Consider the following 6,064-nt stretch of genomic DNA (forward strand, 5'->3'; position numbering starts at 1 on the left):
CGCATATGTACACACACACACACACACACACACACACACACACACACACACACACTGCCTTTGCCTGCTGTGTCATGCTTCTGGGTCTTCTCTGTTGTCTTAGTATTGTTCCTCCTTTTCTTAACCTGGTGAACTCTTCTTAGCTGTCATTAAAAACTCAACCCCAGCATTCTTTTCCCCCACAGAAAAATTAAACAACCAACTAAATTAAATATCTCTCAGAGGTTTCTTTTTGGGCAAAACCCCCTTTTCTAATACCTGTATACAGTGTGTCTTTGAGGTTGCCTGATGAAAACTTTGATTTACTCTAAAAATTTACTCACTGCTTATCTGACATTCAGGTTTAGCTGTGCATCCTGGTTCTGCTTTCTAAATGTAGAGCATTATCTACCTCCTCATTTGCTGCACTGTATGGAATGTGAAGCTACGTGGGTGTCTCCCTGGGTACCGGAAGTTCCACGCAGGAAGTAACCACGCCCCCACCCCCACTTTGGAGAGAGATTGGGAAAATGGCAGGACAGAAACCATACCCTTTAAAATGTTACTTATTTATTTAAAATGTTTAAAAATTTTTTATTGACTGACTCTAGTACTGGGGATTGAACCCAGGGCCTCTGCAGTGATCTACATCCCCAGAACTTTTATATTTTTATTTTGAGACAAGGTCTCACTAATTTTCTCAGGCTGGGCTCGAACTTGAGACTTTTCAGCCTCAGCTTCTTAGAGTGTTGGGATTACAGGTGTGTGCCACTATGCCTGGAATATTTTCTTTTTAAATCTCTGATTCCCTAGTGGCTAGCAAATTGTCATGCTAGGATATATTAGGCAGGATGTTTTAGTTGCAAGTAACAAAAACAAACTCACGCCCCTTTAAGGCTTGATTGTAGGGAGGATTCCAGGGCCAGAGTGCAACTGGCTGTAGTATGCACAGGAACCCATTGCTCTGTCTTCATCACTCCTTGATCCGTCCAGCTCCAGGACTACCTTCTCCTTAAATCACCATGGCTTTCTCTGCTACTCGATTTGCCCAGAAGATGATGGGGCTTCACCTTGGAAGGGCTACTTCTCCATGCACAATAAAAATTCGCTTCTCTTAGCCTCAATTCCAGTTTCTAAGGAAGATACTGTGTTCCATCACCTGATTCTAGGAAGAGAGGCTCATGTCATACCCGGGTCACTCGTGACTCATAGCTTGATAGCAGAGTAAAGGCTGATGCTGAGAAGGTTTCTAGTATATAGGTGCTATATCAATTAGTCAGGTTCTCCAGAAAACAAAACCAATAGTGTGTGTGTGTGTGTGTTGTGTGTGTGTGTGTGTGTGTGTGTGTGTGTGTGTGTGTGTGTGTGTGTGTGTGTGTGTGTTTTCCATATTTCCATCACTGGGACAAAATACCTGACACCCACAATTTAAAGGATTTTATGTTCGCTAACAGTTTCAGTGAGCTCATTTCCTGGTTTGCTGGCTCCAAGGCAGGAACATCATGTCAGAGGAGGATGGCATGCTCCTCACATCAAAGCAGCCAGGAAACAGCAAAGGGAAGAGCTGGGGAGAGACATAGTGCAACCCCTCCAGGTAACGCCCCCAGAGACCCACTCTAATCAGACCTCACCTCCTAACGGCACATTCAGCTATGAGGATTAATCTATTCATTATTACAGTGCAACTACTATCCAGCTACATTCCCAAAACCCCACCTCTGAACACATGAAACTTTGGGGGATGTTCTAGATTTATTTAATAAATGGCTTTAATAAATTGGTTTATATGACTATAGAGGTGTTAGAAAGTGCAAATCTTCAGGGTGGGTGGGAAGGCTGGAGAACCCAGGAAACACTGGTACTGTGATTCAAGCCCAAAGACTCTGTATGTGCTGGCAGGAGCTTCTCTTGCTCCGTGGCCAGTTTTGGCTTTATCTGATCTTTATCTGATTGTATGAGGCTCACCTACACTGGGGTAAGAGTGGAAGCAATCTGTTTTCTTCAAAATCCACTAATTTAAACGTTAATCTCATCCCCAAACACCTTCACAGAAACATCTGGGTAAAATCTGGGCATCACAGGCTAGCCAGACTGATACATAAAATGTAACCCTTACAGATGTTCAATAAACATTTACTGACTTGAACTACTTTTGTTGCTTAGAACATTTAAAGCAGTGTTATCTCCCAGACATCCTCAGTGATATTGTGATTTCTGGATCCCAGAATGAAAAACAGTAAGGTCAGCTCTTGAGCCCTGACTTTTTTATTCCATGAATCTTAATTTAATGGATGTTTCTCTCTTCATGTTGGTTCTAGAAAAGTTGGAGTTCAGCTAGTGTTCCTTTTTGAGCAAATGTGAAGTCGCTTACAGATGTTTTTTGTACACTGATCTCATTCCTATCTACACATTATTTTTAAAACAACCTTCATTTTTCATTTTTAATTGCCTCACTAATTTGTTTTTATTTAACAGTACTTTATGACAAGAGTATGGATTAATAAAGAAAGCACTTGTCAAAATTCTTTATCTTTTCATAGAGCAAATACCAACATCTTTCTTTTTTTAATCATTCTGAAATGAGCAATTTATATTTTTTTAAAAGTCATCATATGATCTGGTTCCCACATCCCTTCCATTCTGGGATTCCTGTTTACAGTTCTAAAAGAAACTCAGCATATATCATCAATTTCTTATCATTCAAAGCATAATGAAAGTCAAGTGCTCAGCGTTGCAATATGTTGTCAAAACACCTCCAGGCACTTTTTTATACCAGCTTAAATTGCTCTTCTTTTCCCATTTTGAGACATATGCTCTTTTCCTCAGATCCTCTAAAATGTTGACTTCTAAAAGTGGCCCTTTGTTCGGGAGTGGAAGAACTGAAAAGTGAGGCAAAAATGAGCTGAGCATAACAGGAAAGAGAACCAAGAGAAGAAGGGGTCTTTATGATTATATCTGAGCAGGTTTTAACAAACAGGGCTGATATTAGAATTTTCCAGAACAAGCTGGAAAGTCTCCTTCATCTTAGTCATCCTTTTACATAATTGTTATGGCTTATATCTAGATATCCCCTCCAAGCCTCATGTGATCATTGGTGCTTTTCAGAGGTGGCTGAATCTAGAGTACATGGATGCAGGGATCAAGGGTATGTGAATACTAAATTAATTCCCTGATTGGTTTGGCATAGCTCTGGGTAGGATTAAGGATGCCCCACCTTGGGTGTGAGTGCTACCATCCTACAGGTGAATAGCCTCAGTGGCATATAAGGGACAGAAAGATCATTGCTTGTCATTTGTTGCTTGCTGCTTTTGGTGCCTTCTGCCTGCCATAAACTATTTCCCCTCTGCGATGCCCCTCTGCCATGCTACTCTGCTTAGAAGCCAATAGATTATGGACTGAAACCTCTACATACTGTGAGTCAAAAATGAATTTTTCCTTCTTTAACTTTGGGCATTGGGTATTTTGCCCTAGCAAGAAGGAAAAGTAACTGAGATAAGTGTGGGAGTTTCAGTGCAACCAATCTATATTTTGGGTTACTGAACCAATAAGAAATTCACCATAATACTTAAAAAGTTGGGGCTTTCCATGTGCATTTGGTGTTCTTCCAACAGTCTTAAAGTGTGGTTGCAGCTTTATGTAGAGAGCGCCAAAATAGGAAGCAGCCAGAGGATAATTCCATTTCCTTTTCTATTATTTTTCTTTATCATCTTATTGCCCTCAGTAAGAAAAACAGCAGCCTAAAACAGGAATTTTCATAAGTGATATGGAATATTACTAAAAGGTTGGTGTTATCTATTTCAGGCATACCAAATAATCACTTGAAGAAATATGAGATGAAAAAATGATAATTTCACCAAAGAAAATAACTTTGTCATTTTAATTTGAAGAGTAAAATAACTAGAGAATGAGAGATGTATAAGCATTGCACAACATTTCCCCCAAAGTACAATAAATAGGGAGAAAAAAACACAGGCCTAAGATCTTGAACTGAATAAGTGTCTATTAATAGAAAATATTAGGAATATTATTTTATTGTCTCAGATCTTCCATTAATAGCAGGCTATGAAGAGCAAAATTGAAATCCTAAGGTCTAACATGGCAACTGCTGACATTCAGTGACAAGAAGGGTTATGAGCTTTCAGAGGTGGGGTCAGTCCTAGGCAAGAGCAGCCAAGCCCATGGGAACTTGAGAGAGGAAAGAATTGAGGAGAAGCAGAGGTGTATAAAGTAGGCAGTGAAAGTTGGAGAAGAGATATAGTCAAGAAGTAATAAACAGGGAGCGTAGCTCAGTGGTGGAGCACATGTTTAGCATGTGTGAGACCCTAGGTTCCATCCTCAGCATCTTAAAAAAAAAAAGGAAGAAAGGAAAAGGGAAAAGGAAAAAGCAACACATCATTAAGAATGGCTCAGAAAGTCCTTTGTCACTCCAGATATTTTCCCTAGGACTTTCATGAAGGGAAGGGGAAAGGCAACTAGGGCAATTTTCTTGCTCCTCAGCTCTTCCTGTCTTCCCAATTGGTACCTGTCCACAAAACAGTCTTGCCTAGGACTTTGAAGGGAAACTAACAGATCACAGCCGGGCAAAGGGCCTGGAGGAAAAGTAGTTTTTTATCAAGGACATTCTTGACCCCATCTGCACACATCAGCCCTTCAAGCAAGCTCTAAGAAAAGCACTGGTAGAGCTGCTGCAAGAAAAATCTGAATTTTCTATTTTTATTTTATCAGAAGACTTTACTGTAGCATGCTGCAAATAAATTAGATTAACACAATGTATGGCACGGTATTCTTCTATAATTCTTTTAGACCTGCACCATAATTATATCAGAAATACACTGATAGTAAGACATTACATCTGGCTCTCCGAAGACCCATTGGCTGTCAATTTCTTACCTTTATTCTTCTGGCATTGTGCAATTCAAATTCAAAAAAATATTTTTATTATTTTAAAAAACTTACATACAAAAATAATCCGTAATACAAAGTAAGCATCTGTGATGCATAATAATAAAACAGGTACCTGTGAACTCATCACTTAAGAACAGGTACAATACCGTTGTTTTATTTTTTAAATTTTTATTTATTTTTTGAGACTAGGTCTCAATATATATTCCAGCCTGGACTTGAGCTCACTAGGTAGCTCAGGCTGGCCTTGAATTTGCTTGCAGTGATTTTCTTGATTCAGCCTCCAGAGTGCTGAGATTACAGGTGTGCACCACCACACCTTGCAATACTGTTGTTTTAAACTGTGTCCAACTTGTAAATATTTTTCATGGATCACCTTTTCATGGTGCATCTTAAAAATCATCACCAAACTGAAGTTGGCCTAGGTTTTCTTCTATGTTATCTTCTAGAAGTTATGTAGATTTGCCTTTTGTATTCAGTCAGGCCTTTTACATTGAATTTTTTTTTTTTGGTTTGGTATCAGGGATCAAACTCAGGACCTTGCTTGCAAGGCAAGAGTGGAACCACTGAGCTAAATCCCCAGGCCTGCATTGATTTTTATGAAGTATGTAAAGAGTATGTGTAGACACATTTATGTGTGTGTGTGTGTGTGTGTGTGTGTCTGGTCGGTCCAGGATCATTTGTTGAGAAGACTATTTTTTCACTACGGAATTGTTTGCCTCTTTATCAAAGCTTGATTGACTACATTTATGTGGATCTATTTCTGGACTCTCTATTTTTGATCCATGGATCTATTTTTCTTTTTTGCCAGTGTCATGCTGTCTTGGTTGCTATAGCTTTATATTGTCAATCCTCCAACATTCTTCTTCAATATAGTGTTAGTATTCTTTTTTTTTTTTTGCCTCTCCATATGTACCTTAGAAATAGTGTGTCAATATGAACAAAATAGTTTGCAGGGATTCTGAATGGGACTGAGTTAAATATACAGGTCAAATTAGGAGGAATGATATGCTGAAATTGTCGAATTGTTGTATTCATGAACATGATATAGCTCTGTGCCAGTATTTATATGGTTCTTGAACTCCTTTCATCAGCCGTTTGTGCAGTATTCCTCATGTAGATTTTTTTTTGTTTTGTTTTGTTTTTTAGCAGCACTAGAATTAAAACCAGGGCCCAGGACTTT

The sequence above is a fragment of the Fukomys damarensis genome, unplaced genomic scaffold (assembly GCF_012274545.1).
Source record: "Fukomys damarensis isolate Sample0158 unplaced genomic scaffold, DMR_v1.0_HiC HiC_scaffold_10, whole genome shotgun sequence".
NCBI classification, from domain to species: Eukaryota; Metazoa; Chordata; class Mammalia; order Rodentia; family Bathyergidae; genus Fukomys; species Fukomys damarensis.